At 31.5% G+C, this 24369-nt stretch overlaps 1 protein-coding gene across 2 annotated transcripts in view; it reads left to right on the top strand.

Annotated features, from left to right (window-relative positions):
- The first annotated feature begins 8369 nt into the window (after nucleotides 1-8369).
- Nucleotides 8370-24369, top strand: part of bab2 (bric a brac 2) — a 174855-nt gene continuing 158855 nt past the window's right edge. For both annotated transcript variants that reach the window (XM_075303876.1, XM_075303877.1), the window contains exon 1: nucleotides 8370-8886. The gene's annotated coding sequence lies outside the window, so the exon portion shown is untranslated. The remainder of the gene's footprint in view (nucleotides 8887-24369) is intronic.

Genomic DNA, 24369 nt, shown 5'->3' on the forward strand with positions numbered 1-24369 from the left:
ATATTTGGTAGAATTCTACCTACTGTGGCATCCATGGTTGTGACACATGTGTTTGAAGATGTAGTTGGAATTACCTCACACGCAAGTGTGGACGCATTAAGGTACGGGAAGTTAGGTGCTATGGGGTTATGGGGATCTACAAACCTCTCCCTGAAGGGATGGTGGGAATGTACGTGCGATGTTAGATTAGAATGGGGAGTCTGGACGGGTAATTGACTGATCATGAAGGCTGGTTGTTGTTTTGGCAACGCATTGTGTTATTTTATCGTTGTCAGATTGACACCGTCGATTGTTTATGGTTTACTTTCATGAACAGATCGTTTTGAAACATGCACGCTGTTCACGATTTTTTCTATGAGTGTTCTAGGTTAGTACAAGCACTATAGGAGATTGATACACTGATATATGTGTGATGACAATAATGTTTATCACGGTTGATGGACGGAACGATGGAGTAACTTAGCCGAAGGAAGCTGAACTTTAAGCTTAATATTGAAGAAAGGGCGAGGAAAGCAACGATAGCTTTGTACTCGTGCAAAAAGGAAATAGTAAAAAAAGTGGGGCCTAAAACCAAAAATTGTGTATTTGCTATACACGGCTGTGGTTAGACCTATAATGCTATATGGTGTTGTAGTCTGGTGGACGGCACTTCACCAGCTGACAAATTTAGACAAGGTTCAGCGTATGGCGTACTTGTGTATCTCAGGCGTATTCAGCAAGACAGGAACAAATTCCCTTAAAGTCATGCTGCATCTATTGCCTTTAGACATTTTGGCCAAACAGTCAGCTGCAAGAACGACTGAGCGGTTGCGCGAGCTATCGCTGTGGTCGGAAAAAAGTTACGGTTACAGTTCGGTCCTCAAAATAATGCCAGATGTGCCTAACGTAGTGGATTATACTTTGGCGACACCACTTTTCGACAAAAAGTTTGAAACTCTAATTCCCAACAGTGAGGCGTGGTGCACACAGGCCCCGGGAAATAAACGAGATATAGATTTCTACACGGATGGCTCCAAATTGAATGGACAAGTGGGTTTCGGAGTATATTCTAAAGATCTGGAACTTCGATTAGCGAAAGATTACTGTAGTGTTTTTCAGGCTGAAATATTATCAATAAGAGAGGTGGCGAATTGGCTGAGAACTAATGTTCCAAAAAATGTTGGCATTAATATATACTCAGACAGTCAACCTGCAATAAAATCCCTGGACTCTGTGTTCGTCAACTCGAAAACGGCGATCAACTGCCGCAAATCTCTCAATGAGATGGCTGAGCAGTACAATATTCACCTAATATAGGTAGGTGAATAGGAACATACCGGGGAACTGCGAAGCGGATGAGTTAGTGAGGCTAGGGACTACCTTACATATTCCGGGGGAACTAGAATCTGTTGGTATGCCCCTGGCTACCTGCAAGCTCATACTGTGTGAGAAGGCTGTTATGATGGCAAATGTTCGATGGGAGAATTGCAAGGATTGTAACGACACCAAGCAAATATGGCCCCATTTATACTTAAACCGCACACTAGATATGCTAGTGTTCTCGAGACGTCAGATATCACTCCTGATATCTGCTATAACGGGTCGCTGCCTGATAGGCGATTTTGCAAAAACTATTGGCGGGAAGTATAATGACTGTCATGATGCGGAGGAAAAGGACTCAATTAAACACCTCTTGTGTGAGTGTCCTGCATTTTGTGTAAGGCGTAAGCAAATTTTAGGGGCATATAGCTTTAGATTACTGGCGGACCTGGAAAACGTTAACTTAAGCAGTCTGCTAATGTTTTTGGAACAATCTGGTTGGTTCAACAGAAGAAAATAATCGAGAAGGTTCAGCGGCTAAAACTAGAAGTGCCCATATGTAATAGGTACTTTTAGTTAATGTAGTATCACAATGGACTCAATAGTCTAAGTGAGCCTGAAACTTAATCGGGCCGCCACTCTAACCTAATCTTTAGCCTAACTTAGCCGTAATGACAAGCTGTACATCAATTGTCTCGAGTATTTTTATACCCTCCACCATAGGATGGGGGGTATATTAACTTTGTCATTCCGTTTGTAACACATCGAAATATTGCTCTAAGACCCCATAAAGTATATGTTTTCTGGGTCGTGGTGAAATTCTGAGTCGATCTGAGCATGTCCGTCCGTCCGTCTGTTGAAATCACCTAACTTCCGAAAGAAACAAGCTATCGACTTGAAACTTGGCACAAGTAGTTGTTATTGATGTAGGTCGGATGGTATTGCAAATGGGCCATATCGGTCCACTTTTACGTATAGCCCCCATATAAACGGACCCCCAAATTTGGCTTGCGATTGCTCTAAGAGAAGCAAATTTCATCCGATCCGGCTGAAATTTGGTACATGGTGTTAGTATATGGTCTCTAACAACCATGCAAAAATTTGTCCACATCGGTCTATAATTATATATAGACCCCATATAAACCGATCCCCCGATTTGGCTTGCGAATCCTCTAAGAGAAGCAAATTTCATCCGATCCGGCTGAAATTTGGTACATGGTGTTAGTATATGGTCTCTAACAACCATGCAAAAATTTGTCCACATCGGTCTATAATTATATATAGACCCCATATAAACCGATCCCCAGATTTGGCTTGCGGAGCCTCAAAGAGAAGCAAATTTCATCGGATCCGGCTGAAATTTGGTACATGGTTTTAGTATATGGTCTCTAACAACCATGCAAAAATTGGTCTACATCGGTCCATAATTATATATAGCCCCCATATAAACCGATCCCCCGATTTGGCTTGCGGAGCCTCTAAGAGAAGCAAATTTCATCCGATCCGGCTGAAATTTGGTACATGGTGTTAATATATGGTCTCAAATGACCATGCAAAAATTAGTCCACATCGGTCCATAATTATATATAGCCCCCATATAAACCGATCACCAGATTTGACCTCCGCAGCCTCTTGGAAGACCAAAATTCATCTGATTCAGTTGAGATTTGGTACGTGGTGTTAATATATGGCCTCAAACACCCATGCAAAAATTGGTCGAAATCGGTCCATAATTATATATAGGCCCTATATAAACCGATCCCCAGATTTGACCTCCGGAGCCTCTTGGAAGAAATTTGGTACCTGAAGTTAGTATATGGTATCCAACAACAATGCAGGAATTGGTTCATATGAGTTCATAATTATATATAGCTCCCATATAAAGCGATCCCCTCCGGTGCCTTTTATAGAAGCAAAATTCATCCGATCTGGTTGAAATTTGGTACGTGGTGGTAGTATATGGTCTTTAACAAACATGCAAACTTTGGTTCACATTGATCCATAATTATATGTAGTCCTCATAGACCCCATATAAACGACCCCCATATTTCATATTATATTAGAAAACGACGTTAAGAAGTTTTAAGATACAACAACCCAAGTAATTCGATTGTCGGTGACAGTCTTTCTCAGAAGTTTCTACGCAATCCATGGTGGAGGGTACATAAGATTCGGCCTGGCCGAACTTACGGCCGTATATAAAGGGTGATTTGTTAAGAGCTTGATAACTTTTTTTTAAAAAAAAACGCATAAAATTTGCAAAATCTCATCGGTTCTTTATTTGAAACGTTAGATTGGTCCATGACATTTACTTTTTGAAGATAATTTCATTTAAATGTTGACCGCGGCTGCGTCTTAGGTGGTCCATTCGGAAAGTCCAATTTTGGGCAACTTTTTCGAGCATTTCGGCCGGAATAGCCCGAATTTCTTCGGAAATGTTGTCTTCCAAAGCTGGAATAGTTGCTGGCTTATTTCTGTAGACTTTAGACTTGACGTTGCCCCACAAAAAATAGTCTAAAGGCGCATGATCTTGGTGGCCAACTTACCGGTCCATTTCTTGAGATGAATTGTTCTCCGAAGTTTTCCCTCAAAATGGCCATAGAATCGCGAGCTGTGTGGCATGTAGCGCCATCTTGTTGAAACCACATGTCAACCAAGTTCAGTTCTTCCATTTTTGGCAACAAAAAGTTTGTTAGCATCGAACGATAGCGATCGCCATTCACCGTAACGTTGCGTCCAACAGCATCTTTGAAAAAATACGGTCCAATGATTCCACCAGCGTACAAACCACAACAAACAGTGCATTTTTCGGGATGCATGGGCAGTTCTTGAACGGCTTCTGGTTGCTCTTCACTCCAAATGCGGCAATTTTGCTTATTTACGTAGCCATTCAACCAGAAATGAGCCTCATCGCTGAACAAAATTTGTCGATAAACACATTTCGAACCGAACACTGATTTTGGTAATAAAATTCAATGATTTGCAAGCGTTGCTCGTTAGTAAGTGTATTCATGATGAAATGTCAAAGCATACTGAGCATCTTTCTCTTTGACACCATGTCTGAAATCCCACGTGATCTGTCAAATACTAATGCATGAAAATCCTAACCTCAAAAGAATCACCCTTTACTTGTTTTATTTGCTTTAAAAACATTTTTTTACTTTAAATTTTTTTTTGTTGCGTATAAAACATCGTTTGGTCAAATCCCTTCGTCGGAAAAGGAAACACTTTTTTCAGTGTGAATATCTTGCTTGACTCTCGGGAGATATCTAGCTTTAAATCTCCGCTGTATAAAATTAAAATTATGATATAGTTCGCATTTATCGAAATTTCATTATTTTTTTTGCAATATTTTAACGTATTTGTTTTTAACATTTTTATACCCTCCACCATAGGATGGGGGTATATTAACTTTGTCATTCCGTTTGTAACACATCGAAATATTGCTCTAAGACCCCATAAAGTATATATATTCTGGGTCGTGGTGAAATTCTGAGTCGATCTGAGCATGTACGTCCGTCCGTTCGTCCGCCGTCTGTTGAAATCACGCTAACTTCCGAACGAAACAAGCTATCGACTTGAAACCTGGCACAAGTAGTTGTTATTGATGTAGGTCGGATGGTATTGCAAATGGGCCATATCAGTCCACTTTTACGTATAGCCCCCATATAAACGGACCCCCAAATTTGGCTTACGATTGCTCTAAGAGAAGCAAATTTGATCCGATCCGGCTGAAATTTGGTACATTGTGTTAGTATATGGTCTCTAACAACCATGCAAAAATTTGTCCACATCGGTCTATAATTATATATAGACCCCATATAAACCGATCCCCAGATTTGGCTTGCGGAGCCTCAAAGAGAAGCAAATTTCATCCGATCCGGCTGAAATTTGGTACATGGTGTTGGTATATGTTCTCTAATGACCATGCAAAAATTGGTCCACATCGACCCATAATTATATATAGCCCCCATATAAACCCATCCCCCGATTTGGTGTGCGAGGCCTCTAAGAGCAGCAAATTTCATCCGATCCGGCTGAAATTTGGTACATGGTGTTAGTATATGGTCTCTAACAAACATGCAAAAATTGCTCCACATCGGTCCATAATTATATAAAGCCCCCATATAAACCGATCATCTGATTCAGTTGAAATTTGGTACATGGTGTTAATATATGGCCTCAAACTCCCATGCAAAAATTGGTCGAAATCGGTCCATAATTATATATAGGCCCAATATAAACCGATCCCTAGATTTGACCTCCAGTTTAAATTTGGTACGTGATGTTAGTATATGGTATCCAACAACCATGCAGGAATTGGTTCCTATCACTCCATAATTATATATAGCTCCCATATAAACCGACCCCCAGATTTGACCTCCGGTGCCTTTTGGAGAAGCAAAATTCATCCGATCTGCTTGAAATTTAGTATGTGGTGATCGTATATGATATTTAACAACCATGCCAAAAGTGGACCACTTTTCCATAATCAGTCCATAATCATATATAGCCCCCATATAAACCGATCCCGAGATTTGGTTTTGGAGCCTCTTGGAGGGGCAAATTTCATCCGAGTGAGTTTAAATTTGGTACATTGTGCTAGTATATGGTCGTAAACAACCATGCCTAACTAGGTCCATATCGGTCTATAGTTATATATATATACCCCTCAGATAAATCGATTTCCAATCACACAAAAATTGGTCCATATCAAGTTCATAATTGTATATAACCCCCATATAAACGACCCCCATATTTCAATTCTGGCTCTCTACGTACCGTGCAAAAAGTCCATATCGATTCGTAATTATTTGTAGACTTGACTATACATAACTTTTTGGTCTAATATATACAACGTATGGGACTAACTCACAATTTAGAAAACGATGTTAAGAAGTTTTAAGATACCACAACCCAAGTATTTCGATTGTGGATGACAGTCTTTCGTAGAAGTTTCTACGCAATCCATGGTGGAGGGTACATAAGATTCGGCCTGGTCGAACTTACGGCCGTATATACTTATTTTACTTTAAAAATATTTTTTGTCGCGTATAAAAAATCGTTTGGTCAAATCCCTTCCTCGGAAAAGGGAACACTTTTTTCAGTGTGAATATATTGCTTGACTCTCGGATTCATCTGTATTCGAAAAAAGTTTATCTGGATATAAATTTTAACCATTCCCTTGGGGGTTTTGCTCTTGATTGCGAACTAAAAATGCGCCTTCTTTAAAATAAAGACAGCTTTTTGGGAGATATCTAGCTTTAAATCTGCACTGTATAAAATTAAAATTATGATATAGTTCGCATTTATCAAAATTTCATTCTTTTTTTGCAATATTTTAACGTTAAAATTAAGTTTAAAAAAATCAAATTATAACAGAACAAAGTAAACAATGTTTCAAGCCGAGTTGTTTTAAACTTTTTTTTATAAGTTTTAATTATAATAAAGATTTTAATAAAAAATGACTTCTTAACATAAAAAAAACAAATAAAATTTAAGTCAATATCTCAGTTAATTGTCTCAACCCTAGCCTTAGCTACTAGTGCTGTTTGTTTTAAAATTTTTTTTTTATAATTTTTAATTATAATAAAAAATGACTTAACTTCAAGAAAACAAATAAAATTTAAATATTTCTTTGGATCAAAAATGTTTTTCTATACTTTAAAGAAAATTTGCAAATACATACGACTTTAAGGGAGTGACACATATTTCAAAGATTCCTGCCCTAAATTTAATGAAAAAATGCTTTAAAGCAAACCCTATAAACTTTCTTTGAAATAAAATTTATTTATTTAAAAGAAATTTATTCCTAAAATTGAGTAAAATGCGAGATATTCCATTTCTGAGCCCGAAAAATTGCGACAAATTAAATCAAATTAAAAAAAAAGACAATTTTTCTGAATCATTTTAAAGAAAATAGTTTTGCATCAAAAGGGAATGGCAATATTATTATACCCCTATCCTATGGCGGTGTGTATGTGTGTTTTGTTATATTTTTATTTTATAGTATGTATATGTAGGTCATTACTGCCAAGCATATTGTGAAGTTAATGGTAATAAATCTAGAACTTTTGGTAACCAATTATTCGCCTCAAATACCAAAATTGTTGACCCTATATCATTGTAGGAGCAAATGTATAGCTCATTAAAATGTATAATATGACCGACAACCTTTAATAGTAAAATCCTTTTGCTTAAAATTAATGTATAATAATGGCATGATCACCATTACAAGAAAAAAATGCACGTTTTCTTTTTGTTTCCATTAGGAGTTGTGTACATTTAATTGAGCTCTAAAGGCGGTAACATTACCCTGTAATTTAAAAAGTCTGTTTTTATTTCATAACATTTTCAAAGATAAAGAAAAACAAGATCGCAATATTCGCTTGTTAAAACCAAAAAAAAAAATACTCAACATCCAAAACCCACGCTTACTTAAGTATAAAATCTCTTAATAAAAAAAATTACAAAAGAGCGAAAGACTCTCTTATTTATTCATTATAGATATAAATGTTCTCTTGTATACCATATTCGCCCTAAGAAGTTTTAGTTTGTGTTTCGTTTACCATAATGTATCACAATAAATAAACCGGTAGAAGCAAAATCACACCTTCACACATACCTACTACATATACCAAGAGATATCCGAAAATTGGGAGAATACCCATACTCTCAGGTCATACACACCAAAACAAAATTCCACTATGAAGAGAACCAAGGAAATAAAATAAAAATTTATTAAATACCCATAACAAGAAATGCAGCAAAGCAACGTTAACGCCAACGTCATGGATAATGCACCATGGGCAGCAGCATCTAGCCTTACCTGCAATAAGAATAACAACAATTTAATCTACGCACTCACTAACCATCATAACCCAAGCGAGAGACCAGAGAACGAGAGAGCGTAATATTAACTACCATATTGTATACATTGACGTCTACGCCAACGTCATTTCACCAGAGCCGCATTTCCATTGCCTGCTGTGTTTGGCAGGCATGTGTTTTTGACCACAACCAAATTTCATTCATGGAACAACAATCAGTTCACATTCAACCGTCGTCTCGTCGTGTGTACACTACGTCAAAACAGTTAGTTGTCAGTTGTTCTCTCAGCTGGTTCGTTGTATATGTGTCTGTGTGTGTGTGTGCGCGTGTGTGTTTTTATGCTGTGGATAAGGCTAGACGTGCAAGCAACAACTTAACTATACAATTCAAGCAAGCCCCCCAAGAAGATGTTTAGTCAAAAACATTAACGCGCGAGTGCAGTGCAAGTGCAGTTATTTATTTGAAATAAAATAAATTATTTAATTTGTGTGGGGGAAAAAATGTAATAGAAACAAATACAAACGTCTTGAAATAAATAAAAGGAAAGAACAAATATTATATAAAAAAGAAAACAATAACAAAATAAAAATATTTTAAAATAAAATTGTGAAAAAAACCCAAGTCAATAAAAAATTTCAAAAAAATTAATTTATTAAATATCTAAAAATTTATCGGTTTTAACGTTGAAAACCAAAATAGAAAAATAAATAATTTAAAGAAATAAGAAAACTAAAGCCTATAAAACATTTTCTAAGAGTGAGTTTACATATCAAAATATTTTTAGAATTGTAATTTTGACTTTATCTAGACTCTTCTTCCAAATGTGACAAATTAATTAACCATTTCCGGTTACATTTTCTTTTAGTGAATGTGGGGGGAAAAATCCATCCACCCACCCTACCCTTTTGTATAATGTGTATGAGAATATTGTCTGTCTGTGTGTGTGTTTTTGTTTTGCTAAGTATCTACGTTGAAGCATTTTTTTTTGGGCCATAACGGTATTTATTTTTTGTTTACATTTTCTTTTTTGTGAGAGTGAGTGAATTAATGGAATAAGCCTGAGTGTCGCATATGGTGTTTGTTGATATTTTATGTTGCATGATAATTAAATGTAGAGGGAGGAGAGCCGTTCTTTATTGATCGTGGTGGATTTTTGTTTGAACATTTCAAATACAATTTCACAGTGTAGGTGAAAATTTTTGGTTTTAATTGGAATTATTATAAAAAAGAAAATATTAAAACATTTTTGTTTTTTTTTTTGTAGAAATTTGTGAACAAACTATGATTATAAAAATCAGAAAAATTGTGAAAGTTTAAATAATTTATTGTCGTAAACCACTATAATATTTTCATTGGTATTTGGTTTCTGTTTGTGCGAAATAACGGTATTTACATATATTTTGTGTATAGTGTTTGTGAGTGACTTAGTGGAATAAGTCTCATAATGTGTTAGGTTTTATTTGCTTTCATTCAATATAAATTTTACAGCTGAAAATAAATTTGTTAATTAGCAAGAATTATTTGAATTTGGGATTTTTGTTGTTGTATTAATTAAAAATATTTTTAAAATATTTCACTGTTTTTTAAAATTTTATTTATCAACAACTGATCTATGCTGTAAATACAATATTTATTTTTATTGTAATTACAATTAAAATAAATTTGTTAATTAGCAAGAATTATTTGAATTTGGGATTTTTGTTGTTGTATTAATTAAAAACATTTTTAAAATATTTCACTTTTGTTTAAAATTTTATTTATCAACAACTGATCTATGCTGAAAGAAAAGTTTTCTTTTCTGAATAACGAAATATTTAAAAATCAAAGTATGCTTTTGACAGTAAAAAAAACATATAAAAGCAAACAAATTTTAGTAAATTTTTACTAAAATTGTACCTGTCTTGAATTTCGTATGGTGTTAAAGACGTTTTAAAAATTTGAGATTTTCTTAAACAACAGAAAAAAATATTAAAAATAATAAATTTTCTTTAATTTGACAAAAAGTATTAATTTATTTGTAAAAGTATTAATTTATTTGCAATTAGAAAATCATTTTAGTTAAAATTTTCTAAAAAAAACCCACCATGAAGGGTTCACTTTTTTTTTTTTTTTGGGTGTAGTTTTTCTTTGAGTAGACAATAATTTATGGATTTTTTTTTATATCTACACACAAAACAAAAATATTATTTTCCTCCGGATTGAAATATAAATACAATAAATAATAAATAAAAAAAAATTGAGTACATTGCTTGGCATAAATTCGTATTTTGGTTTGTCTAAAATTTCGGTTCTTAGGACGGTAGTTTTTCTTTGAGTGTGAAGATTTCTAAGAACATTTTTTAAAACAACAATTTCCTGCCGATTGAGATATTGGACAAACAATATTCCTCTTTTTTATAATTTATAAAAATACCAGCAATCTTTCTTTTTCAAATCTGTTTTTTTTTAGCTTTAAAAAAAAAGAATTTTTTTGTATCAAAAGAAAACTTATTTTGGTTAATATTTTGTTCATAAAAAAAAATCTTCTTTCAGTGTACCACCATGGGGGATGTGGGTATACCAACGAATGGAAATATTGGTCCCATATCCCTTTCTTACTTCCGTTGATATTTTGATCAAAAATCTACTATAGCCATATTGGTCCATCCGTCTTTTCGTCCATTTCCCACTATCTTTCGAACGAATAGAGATGTGTGCGTAAAATTTGCAACAAAGACTTCTTGTTTTTAAGAGGTCTATATATAGGTAAAGTCTCTACATAGACTGATTAAGATATCAGTTTGATTTTTTTTTGCATGTCCTGAAATCTTGTGTCGAATTGTGCCATCTTAAAAATCGAATGGTCCATATGGGCCCATAACTAAATAGAGCCCCAATATAGACCACAAATTTGACTTTTTTAGACTCACTTCAAATGAAACCTTTTTCAAATCAAATTATTTTTTTTTTTCAAATCAAGTGAAACCTTTTTCAAATCAAACGAAACCTTTTACAATAGAAATGAAACCTTTTCCAAATCAAATTATTTTTTTTTTTTTCAAATGAAGTGAAACCTTTTTCAAATCAAACGAAACCTTTTACAAAAAAAAGTGAAACCTTTTTCATTTCAAATGAAAGTTTTTTTTTTCAAATCAAATGAATCTTTTGTAAATGTTGATCTATATTTTAATTCGAATTCATACAATAGATCATTGATGGTTGGGATATAATTACTGTATAAAATTGGAACACCAAGAAGAAAACAAAATTTGATATTTAAAAAAAATATCAAATAATAGCTTTCGAACACAAGCAAAATATTTACTTCCTCCCCATTATATATAAACAACAAACACAAAGCTTTGTTAAAACCAGGAAAATTTAATGCCCTTGAGTACTTTTTAACTACCAATCATGAAATTACAGCCTCCCACAGAGGAAAAAAATGAACTAAATTAAAGAACGAAATCAAATCATGACCATTTTAATTACACAGTAGTTCATTCTTACTATTTTTGGGAATCGTAAAATTTTCTTCTGCTTTAGTTCATATTGAATTTATACGCACGGTCATTGAACTTTATTTATTGAACTTTAGTTCATAAAATATTTGAGACATACTTAAAAAAAAGGATAGTTTCTTTAAGCTGTGGAAAATTTCGAAAAAACAAAAATAAAATTTAACTCCAAATAAATAATTTTTTTTTAAATAAAATTTAATTTGTCTTTTAAATATATCCTTTTGTCATTTTATCGAGTAATTTTTTAATTAAAACAAAAATATTTTTCTACGTTCTCTTTCATTTTCCTTCAGCAAAAAAATAAATAATTTAGATTGTCATAAGATTTTATAGATGCAGTTGTTATCCCTAGGATATTTCCTAAAATGTTTTAGAAATTAAAAAATAAAAAATAAAAAACAAGTATATACCACCGTAAGTTCGGCCAGGCCGAATCTTATGTACCCCTCCACCATGGATTGCATAGAAACTTGTACTAAAGACTGGATCCATTTTGACAAAAATTTCTATAGAAATAAAATTTTGATAACATTTTCTATAGAAATAAAATTTTGACAAAATTTTCTATAGAAACAAAATTTTGACAAAATTTTCTATAGAAATAAAATGTTGACAAATTTTTCTATAGAAACAAAATTTTGATAAATTTTTCTATAGAAATACAATTTTGACAACATTTTCTATAGAAATACAATTTTGACAGAATTACAAAATTTTCTATAGAAATAAAATTTTAACAAAATTTTCTATAGAAATAAAATGTTGACAAACTTTTCTATAGAAATAAAATTTTGACACAATTTTCAATAGAAATAAAATTTTGGCAAAATTTTTCTATAGTAATAAAATTTTTGACAAAATTTTCTACAGAAATAAAATTTTGACAAAATGTTGTATAGTAATAAAATTTTGACAAAATGTTGTATAGTAATAAAATTTTGACAAAATGTTGTATAGTAATAAAATTTAAGAACATTTTCTATAGAAATAAAATTTTGACAAATTTTTCTATAGAAATAAAATTTTGACAAAATTTTCTATAGAAATAAAATTTGACAGAATTTTCTATAGAAACAAAATTTTGACAAAATTTTCTATAGAAATAAAATTTTAAAAAAATTTTCTATAGAAATAAAATGTTGACAAACTTTTCTATAGAAATAAAATTTTGACACAATTTTCAATACAAATAAAATTTTGGCAAATGTTTCTATAGTAATAAAATTTTTGACAAAATTTTCTATAGAAATAAAATCTTGACAAAATTTTCTACCGAACTAAAATTTTGACAAAATGTTGTATAGTAATAAAATTTAAGAAAATGTTCTATAGATATAAAATGTTGACTAAATTTTCTATAGAAATAAAATTTTGACAAAACTTTATATAGAAATACAATTTTGACAACATTTTCTATAGAAATAAAATTTTGACAAAATGTTGCATAGTAATAAAATTTTGATAAAATTTTCTATAGAAATAAAATTGTGACAAAATTTTCTATAGAAATACAATTTTGACAAAATTTTCTATAGTAATAAAGTTTTGCCAAATTTTTATAGAAATACAATTTTGACAAATTTTTCTATAGAAATAAAATTTTGACAAAATGTTGTGTAGTAATAAATTTTTGACAAAATTTTCTATAGAAATAAAATTTTGACAAAATTTTCTATAGAAATAAAATTTTGACAAAATTTTCTATAGAAATAAAATTTTGACAAAATTTTCTATAGAAATAAAATTTTGACAAATTTTTCTATAGAAATAAAATTTTGACAAAATTTTCTATAGAAATAAAATTTTGACAAAATTTTCTATAGAAATAAAATTTTGACAAAATTTTCTATAGAAATAAAATTTTGACAAAATTTTCTATAGAAATACAATTTTGACAAAATTTTGTATAGAAATAAAATTTTGACAAAATTTTCTATCGAAATAAAATTTTAACAAAATTTTCTATAGAAATAAAATTTTAACAAAATGTTGTATAGTAACAAAACTTTGACAAAATTTTCTATAGTAATAAAATTTTGACAAAATTTTCTATAGAAATAACATTTTGACAAAATGTTGTGTAGTAATAAAATTTTGACAAAATGTTCTATAGTAATAAAACAAAATTTTTGACAAAATTTTCTATAGAAATAAAATGTTGACAAACTTTTCTATAGAAATAAAATTTTGACAAAATTTTCTATTGAAATAAAATTTTAGCAAAATGTTTCTATAGTAATAAAATTTTTGACAAAATTTTCTATAGAAATAAAATTTTGATAGATTATTTTGGGGATCGGCTATATATAACTATAGACCGATATGGACCAATTTTTGCATATTTGTTAAAGACCATATACTAACACCATGTACCAAATTTCAGCCGGAACGGATGAAATTTGCTTCTCTTAGAGGAATCACAAGCCAAATTTGGTGGTCCGTTTATATGGGGGCTATATACAATTATGGACCGATGGGGACAAATTTTTGCATGTTTGTTAGCGACCATATACTAACACCATGTATCGAATTTCAGCCGGATCGGATGAAATTTGCTTCTCTTAGAGGCTCCGTAAGCCAAATCGGGGGATCGGTTTACAAGGGGGCTATATATAATTATGGACCGATGTGAACCAAGTGTTGCATGGTTGTTAGGGAGCATATACTAACACCATGTACCAAATTTCAGCCGAGGATCTGCAAGCCAAATTTGGGGGTCCGTTTATATGGGGGCTCTACGTAAAAGTTTGCCAAGTTTCAAGTAGATAGCTTGTTTCGTTCGGAAGTTGGCGTGATTTAAACAGACGGACGGACGGACATGCTTAGATCGACTCAGAATTTCACCACGACCCAAAATATAAATACTTTATGGGGTTTTAGAGCAACAATTCGATGTGTTACAAACGGAATGACTAAGTTAATATACCCCCCATCCTATGGTGGAGGGTATAATAATATACACTTTATTGGTTGATATTTTTTCCTTTATTGGTTGATATTTCCTTTTAATATATAAGGCAATTTCAATATAAATTATTTTTATATTAAATACTTGATTTTTTTATATTCCCGTAAACGTAATGAAATCTTTAACGTTTTATTTTATGAAACATTTGTTTATAAGATTTTTTTTTTAATTAAAAAAAAAAATTGATTTTCCTGAAGTATTAAAAAAAAATATTAATATTTTATATCCTAGGAATATTAAATCATTGTATGAATAATTTAATTTAGATTGATTTAGATTTCTTGAAAAAATTTCTATTGGAAATTTTTAAATTTTCTAGGTATTAAATCCTCAATGAAATCTATGATATACAATATACATTTCTTAGTGGGCATGCATGAAACATTTTTTCAAAAGTTTTTTTTTTTTTATACAAAAATAAAGAGTGGGATTTTTTCGTGCAATAATTTCATATTCCCTGAGATTTAAAAAACAGAATGAGCTTGATGAAAATAAATAACTCATATTTATATTAGGAAATTTTATTGTGCTGCATAATATTATATTTTTTAAATATATTCCTTTGTACTTTCAGCGTCAATTGCTTTCTAATAACTCGATTTTTGTTTTTTATTTTGAAATATTTTTTTTTAATTAATTAATGCATTATTAATTTAATTTAATTTAAATTGTTATAAAATTTTATGGATGGATTTGTTGACCCTTGGATATTGGGTATTTCAAAACTTTGGAAATTAGTAGAACAAATAAATAATCAATAAAATTTAATTTAAATGAAATTCTATTTTTATACCCTCCACCAGAGGATGGGGGTATATTAACATTGTCATTCCGTTTGTAACACATCGAAATGTTGCTCTAAGACCCCATATATACTTTATTCTGGGTCGTGGTGAAATTCTGAGTCGATCTGAGCATGTCCGTCCGTCCGTCTGTTGAAATCAAGCTAACTTCCGAACGAAACAAGCTATCAACTTGAAACTTCGCACAAGTAGTTGTTATTGATGTAGGTCGGAAGGTATTGCAAATGGGCCATATCGGTCCACTTTTACGTATAGCCCCCATATAAACGGACTCCCAAATTTGGCTTGCCGAGCCTCTAAGAGAAGCAAATTTCATCCGATCCGGCTGAAATTTGGTACATAGTGTTGGTATGTGGTATCTAACAACCATGCAAAAATTGGTCCACATCGGTCCATAATTGTATATAGCCCCCATATAAACCGATCCCCAGATTTGGCTTGTGGAGCCTCTAAGAGAAGCAAATTTCATGCGATCCGGCTGAAATTTGGTACATGGTGTTAGTATATGGTCTCTAACAACCATGCAAAAATTGGTCCACATCGGTCCATAATTATATATAGCCCCCATATAAACCGATCCCCCGATTTGGCTTGCGGAGCCTCTAAGAGAAGCAAATTTCATCCGATCCGGCTGAAATTTGGTACATGGTGTTAGTATATGGTCTCTAACAACCATGCAAAAATTGGTCCACATCAGTGCATAATTATATATAGCCCCCATATAAACCGATCCCCCGATTTGGCTTGCAGAGCCTCTAAGAAAAACAAATTTCATCCGATCCGGCTGAAATGTGGTATGTGGTGTTAATATATGGCCTCAAACAACCATGCGAAAATTGGCCGAAATCGGTCCATAATTATATATAGCCGCCATATAAACCGATCCCCAGATTTGTCCTCCGGAGCCCCTTGGAAGAGCAAAATTCATCCGATTCGGTTGAAATTTGGTACATGGTGTTAGTATAGGGTCTCTAACAACCATGCAAAAATTGGTTCACATCGGTCCATAATTATATATAGCCCCCATATAAACTGATCCCCCGATTTGGCTTGCGGAGCCTCTAAGAGAAGCAAATTTCATCCGATCCGAGTGAAATTTGGTACATGGTGTTAGTATATGGTCTCTAACAACCATGCAAAAATTGGTCCATATCGGTCCATAATTATATATAGCTCCCATATAAACCGATCCCCAGATTTGTCCTCCGGAGCCCCTTGAAAGAGCAAAATTCATCCGATTCGGTTGAAATTTGGTACATTGTGCTAGTATATGGCCGTTAACAACCATGCCTAACTAGGTCCATATCGGTCTATAGTTATATATAGCCCATAGATAAATCGATCCCCAATCACACAAAAATTGGTCCATATCAAGTTCATAATTGTTTATAATCCCATATTTCAATTCGGGCTAGAAAACGATATTAAGAAGTTTTAAGATACCATAACCCAATTAATTCGATTGTGGATGACAGTCTTTCGGAGAAGTTTCTACGCAATCCATGGTGGAGATTCGGCCTGGCCGAACTTACGGCCGTATATACTTGTTAATGCATTATAACACTTGTCTGGAACATTTGACATCAAATATTTTCCGAAATTCGCAATTTTTTTTTCGGCAAAATTTAAATAATTTTTACCATTTTATTAATTTTTAATCTGTTTTTAAACCATTTGAAACAATAAAATTTTAAATTTCCCATTAAAACTATGAAAAAAAACGAGTTATAAAAAATTGACTCAAATGAACTTCCTGTGCAGTTATAAGAAAGAACATTTTTGGAAGGACATTTTTGGGAAGTGCTTTTAAAGTTGTGCCTTAAGAAGAACTTTCAAATTTTTTTGCTGGGTGTATAATGATGAAAAAAAAATATCTATTTTTACACTAAATAAATATGCTTGTTTTGTATAATTAAATAAATTAAAATGAGAGTTATATAAACTCTCTCAAAACTGGAACTTTTCCCTTTGGATATTTCAAAATCTCCTGAGAATAAAAAAAAACATAAATTTTTTCCTTGAACTTTTTGTCTGATTAAATTTTTAATAGATTTTTACAAATTTCTTTTCGATTTATAATCAACTTCCGGCTTTTTGGTTTCATCCTTCATTTGTTCTTGATTGTTTGTGGCAGGCCATCGATAAATTTGTGTTAAATTTTAAAACATTTTATTTTTTAAACATTCTCTTGTCATTAATTAATGATGGAAACATGGATTTGTATACGGTTTACAGACACCACCACAATATTCACCTAGTTCCCTTCATATCCTACCTGCTAGCTGAGTCGTGGAGGGGGCTATCATTTACTATCCTCTACATTAACATCCATTTAGCCGTGCCACATTGTTGAGAAAATTTCTTCTTTATCTTATTTGGAGTTCTTTAAGAAGAATACAACGAAAGAAAGAAGAACAACAAAAGAAAAAAGAGAAGAAGGAAATAAATTGTTTTTCACATAATGAAAATTTAATTTCTCCAGCACAAAAATCGATTTTCATGTAAAACTCGGCTATGGCGACGGCGGCGGCTGCAGCCAATGTTGTTGTTGCCTGTATGCTGGAAAACTTTTATTTTTACTGTAAAATTCAGCTTCAGCAGTTACACATAAATTGTAATTTATTAATTTATAACACTACTCTGCCTCCTGTGTTATAAAAGCGCGCATTTTGTAAACCTCCATCTCTCCCCTTCACCACCCCCCCCCCCCCTGCAGCCATAAACTTGCACTATATCGTCTTACATTGTGTTTTGTTATTGTCTGTCCAAAATTGTGTGAGTGCTACATAGCCACAGTTATCGCCGCCACCGCCGCCGTCGCTAAATGCCCCAAACGCCTCACTTATTTTGATTTTGGCAAATGAGCCGCTTGCCGTCCACTCCTGTGCCGCCGACGCCAGAATACAATGAAAAACTTTTCCCATTACTTGGTGTGTGCTCTGGCTGCTGTTTCTGGAGATGTTGATGACAAACAAGCACACCAACCCACAGACACTCTTAGTTAAGCGAATACAATTTTCTCCATTTGGTGGAGTACGTGCCCGCAATGAGTACAAGTGTATTGTACAGTGATTGTATGAGTGGGTGGTAATAAATAACTAAGAGAGCACTAGCATTTGGGTGAGTTTAAAACAGGCCACCCCATCCAACCTCAAAACTCTCCTTTAAAGACCTTGTGCATTTGAAACGTTTTGGTGGTTGCCTGTTTGTGTGTGTGTGAGTGTAGTCATCCTTTTACATGCAGAAGAAGAATGAAGAACTTTATTTTTATTATTATTTTTGTGCCCACACGGCCAAAGAGAATAAAGTGAGAAAGATAGAGCAACTTATGGAGAAATTTTGTTTTTCTTGTGCATCTACTTAAGAAACCTTCAACCAGGAGCCCAGCATTATAAGGAATTTCCAAACAAAATATAGCAATAAAATACAAAGTTCAAAGACGTTAAGAAAAGCGCGCGAAAAAGCAAATCCAAATGTCTTTATTATGGTATGTGGTGTTTTCCACCACAGCTCTTCTTTCAGCCAAAAAGTAAGAAAATATTTACACCATCTCTCCCCTCTGCGTTCTCTTTGATTGTATTTACATTTTATGGAGTGAGAATTATCCTAAAGATTAGAAAGTCTTTGTTTGGAGAAAAATTTGCCAGAAGGTCAAGTGTTGTCAATTTAGGAGTTTTTGAGGAATTTGACGTAAAATTTAAAAACGATTTTGTATTCGACACAAGATAATGAGAGAAGTTATACGAATGTCCTTCGTTGGTATTACCGACGGGAATTAGAGACAACCAATGGTAATCAAATAAATGATATTACAGTGACAGAAAAGTTTGTTAGAAATAGCAATAATATAGCGAATTTTTAAATTTAGCGGATTATAAAATATACAAAATTTAGTTTAATTTTTATATTCTCCATGGGAAGTCTGACAAATAGTTAGTTAGTCCATAAAAAAAAAAACAATCATTTGTAATTTGTTGGAAAATTAAGAATTTGAGGTTAAATCAACTCAGGGCCAGAGAATGAAGCCGCCGAGTCGCGCCGCCGATTTCAGTCGCCGCCGACCATTTTTAGCCAGTCGACGCCGCCGCCGAATATGTCGACTCATCTCGACTCAAATTTTGCCAATCAAAAATATCAGTTTAAATCAGAAAAATTTCTATATAATTGTCTTAAATTTACCAAAATTTTGAACGCAACCAATCATTTTTAAGCTGCTATAATAATTTTGGAAAAATTTAGCTCAGAAAATTTGAATGAAAAGTAAATTTGTTTGTAATATTGGTTGTACAACTAATCTCATTACAATTTGAATAAGTACAAATTGATTTTATAATGGATAATTGTCCGCAGCCGAATGGACAAATTTATATCGACTTAGCCGTCAAGCGCCGCCGTCGGAGGCAAAAATTTAGCGTCAGCCGCCGCCGACAAAAATGGGTCGGCTTCATTCTCTGCTCAGGGCCAAAGAACGAAGCCAATATAGTTTTCGACGGCGGTGAGAGGACCTAAATATTTGTTGGCGTTTTGAAATTTCTACTCCCCGCCTGATGCAAGAGTTTGGCAAGAGCAATTTATTACGTAATAATAAATTGCTCTTGCCAAACTCTTGCATCAGGCGGGGAGTAGAAATTTCAAAACGCCCCTACACAGAAAAACAAACATGCCCGGTTCCAAAGATTTTGTCTTTACACTAATGATTTTGGTATGCATTCCGAGCTAAAAACAAGTATATACAGTAGTAAGTTCGGCCGGGCCGACTCTTAAATACCCACCACCATGAATAAAATATAATAGTTTCCTTTGAAAACTCTTTGTCGGTGCGGGTATCTTGATAATATATGTAGGATTTAAGGGGGTTTAATGACAGATACTCTCCCAAGTAGATCAATTCAACCAGTACACTTTCCGAAGATAAATTTAAAGATTCTACCTATGAAGACTAGATCAGATACTGGATTTATAAGAACCAAATCATAAACATATCGTGTAAATGATGGAAAAAAAGCCTTGATTTGAAATTTTAAATCCGTAGATTTTTACCGCCATTATTTAAATGATAACGAGGAGTAAAAGCTGGAAATTTTACTATTAGTTTCAAGCAATTTGTATGATCAGTGCTCCTGCTATACTCTCAAGAAGTGAAATCGGTCGATCGATCAATGTCTTACATAATGGACCGGTAGAAATAAATGCGATACAAAATTTCGGGGGTCTAAAATACCAGTATATTTACAATTTCAGGCAAAGTGGATAAAAACTACAGATTCTAGCAGCCTAAGAAATAAATCCGGGAGGTAGGTCTATATGGAGCTATATCAAAACATGGACCAATACTCAAAATTTTCGACACACCTCTTAATGTTCCTCAAATACCTCTAGAATTCCAATTTCAGACAAATTGGGTAAAAACCACGAATTCTAGAAGCCCAAGAAATAAAATCGGGCTATCAGTCTATAAGGGGACTATACCAAAACTTGGACCGATACGGACCATTTTGGACACACCTCTTTATGGTCCTAAAATACCTCTAGATTTCTAATTTCTGGCAAATTGGATAAAAACTACGGATTCTGTAAGTCCATGAAGTAAATTTGGGAGATAGGTCTATATGGGGGCTATACCAAAACATGGACCGATACATCCCATTTTCGTCACACCTATTTCTGGTCATGAAATACCTCTAGATTTCAAATTTCAGGTAAATCGGATATTAAATACAGTTTCTAGAAGCCCAAGAAATAAAATCTGGAGATCGGTCTATATAGGGGCTGTACGAAAACATGGACCGATACTCCCTATATTCGACACACCTATTTGTGGTCTTAAAATACCTCTAGATTTTCAATTTCGAGCAAATCGGGTTGTAAATAGAGTTTCTAGACGCCCAAGAATTAATATCGGGAGATCGGTCTATATGGGGGCTATACCAAAACATGGACCGATAGACCCCGTTTTCGACACACCAATCTTTGGTCTAAAATACCTCTAGATTTTCAATTTCAGGCATATTGGATAAAAAATACAGTTTCTGGACGCCCAAGAAGCAAAATCTGGAAATCAGTCTATATGGGGGCTATACCAAAACATGGACCGATAGTCACAATTTTGTGCACACTTTTTAATGATCCCAAAACACCTCTAGATTTGCAATTTCAGGCAAATTGGATAAAAACTACGGGTTTTAAAAGCCCAAGACCCCAAATCGGGAGGTCGGTTTATATGGGGACTATATCAAACCTTGGACCGATATAGCCCATCTTCGAACTTGACCTGCCTGCCAACAAAACACGAATCTGTACCACATTTTAGGACGATAGCGCCATTATTGAAGGCTCTAGCATGATTACAACAGACAGACAGATGGACATGCTTATATCGTCTTAGAATTTCTCCCTGATCAAGAATATATATATATATATATATATATATATATATATATATATATATATATATATATATATATATATATATATATATATATATATATATATATATATATATATATATATATATATATATATATATATATATATATATATATATATATATATATATATATATATATATATATATCCAATCGTTGAGTAACGATAAATTCTTTGGAACCAATTATAATTTTTTAGTGCCCGTTTAAAAATAGCCAACAACCTTAGTCTCCATTTGGGGTTTTTAATATGAATAAAATAAAATAAATTATATAATTAAATTCTTTTCAATCAATCAATTCCTCAATCTTTCATGTCCAGTAAGCTCGTATTCAAATTCTAATAATAATAATATGTTCATTAAATAAGTTTCGTTAAATAACCGTGTGATTATTTTAATTAATTAAGATTGACGTAAATGGAATTTCAAGAAAATTTTGTATATACAGTGAAACCTCATATATTTGGACACTGAATGAAAAGATAATTTTCTTGAGACAAGAAACATATCAGATGTCTTTTAATTTGATCACATTAATATTAAATTAGTATAAGTGGATAAATAAAATTTATACAAAATTTTCTACAGAAATTAAATTTTGATAACATTTTTTATAGAAATAAAGTTTGTACAAAATTTTCTATAGAAATAAAATTTTGACAAAATTTTCTATAGAAATAAAATTTCGACAAAATTTTTTTTAGAAATAAATTTTTGACAAAATTTTCTACAGAAATAAAATGTTGGCAAAATTTTCTATGGAAATAAAATGTTGAAACAATTTTCTATAGAAATAAAGTTTTGCCAAAACTTTCTATAGAAATAAAATTTTGAGAAAATTTTCTATAGAAATAAAATTTTGACAACATTTCCTATAGAAATAAAATTTTGACAAACTTTCTATAGAAATAAAGTTTTGATAAAATTTTTTATAGAAATAAAATTTTGTCAAAATTTTATTTCTATAGAAATAAAATTGTATAGACATAAAATTTTGCAAAATTTTCGATAGAAATAAAATTTTGACAAAATTTTCTATAGAAATAAAATTATGACAAAATTTTCTATGGAAATAAAATGTTGAAAAAAAATTCTATAGAAATAAAGTTTTGATAAAATTTTTTATAGAAATAAACTTTTGCCACATAGTCTACAGAAATAAAATTTGGTAAAATTTTCTATAGAAATTAAATTTTTCCAAATTGTCTATATAAATAAAATTTTGCCAAAATTTTCTATATCAATAAAATTTGTAAAAAAATTTCTATCGAAATAAAATTTTGACACAATTTTCTATAGAAATAAAACTTTGACAAAATTTTTTATAGAAATAAAATTTTCACAAAATTTTCTATAGAAATAAAGTTTTGATAAAATTTTTTATAGAAATAAAATTTGGTCAAAATTTTATTTCTATAGAAAGAAAATTTTATAGAAATTTTGCAAAATTATCTATAGAAATAAAATTTGGACAAAATTTTTTATAGAAATAAATTTTTGAAAAAATTTTCTATAGAAATAAAATTTTGACAAAATTTTCTATGGAAATAAAATGTTGAAAAAATTTTCTGTATAAATAAAGTTTTGATAAAATTTTCTATAGAAATAAAATTTTGACAAATTTTCTATAAAAATAAAATTTTGACAAAATTTTCTATAGACATTTTGACGAAATATTCCATAGAAATAAAACTTGTACAAATTTTTCTATAGAAAAAAATAATTTGACAAAATTTTCTACAGAAATAAAATGTTGGCAAAATTTTCTATCGAAATAAAATGTTGAAACAATTTTCTATAGAAATAAAGTTTTGCCAAAACTTTCTATAGAAATAAAGTTTTGCCAAAATTTTCTACAGAAATAAAATTTTTAGAATATTTTCTATAGAAATTTTGACGAAATATTCCATAGAAATAAAACTTTTACAAATTTTTCTATAGAGAAAAATAATTTGACAAAATTTTCTACAGAAAAAAAATGTTGGCAAAATTTTCTATGGAGATAAAATGTTGAAACAATTTTCTATAAAATTAAAGTTTTGCCAAAACTTTCTATAGAAATAAAGTTTTGCCAAAATTTTCTACAGAAATAAAATTTTTAGAAAATTTTCTATAGAAATAAAATTTTGACAAAATTTTCTATAGAAATTTTGACGAAATACTCCATAAAAATAAAATTTTTACAAATTTTTCTATAGAAAAAAATAATTTGACAAAATTTTCTATAGAAATAAAATTTTGACAAAATTTTCTATAGAAATTAAATTTTTCTAAATTGTCTATAGAAGTAAAATTTTGCCAAAATTTTCTATATCAATAAAATGTTGACAAAATTTTCTATAGGAAAAAAAGTTTGCCAAATTAACTATAGAAATAAAATTTTGAAAAAGTTTGCTATAGAAATAAAATTTTGACAAAATTTTCTATAGAAATAAAATTTTGAGGAAATTTTTTATAGAAATAAGATTTGTAAAAAAATTTCTATAGAAATAAAATTTTTGCAAAATTTTCTATAGAAATAAAATTTTGACAAAATTTTCT

The sequence above is a fragment of the Haematobia irritans genome, chromosome 4 (genome assembly GCF_050003625.1).
Source record: "Haematobia irritans isolate KBUSLIRL chromosome 4, ASM5000362v1, whole genome shotgun sequence".
Taxonomy (NCBI): domain Eukaryota; kingdom Metazoa; phylum Arthropoda; class Insecta; order Diptera; family Muscidae; genus Haematobia; species Haematobia irritans.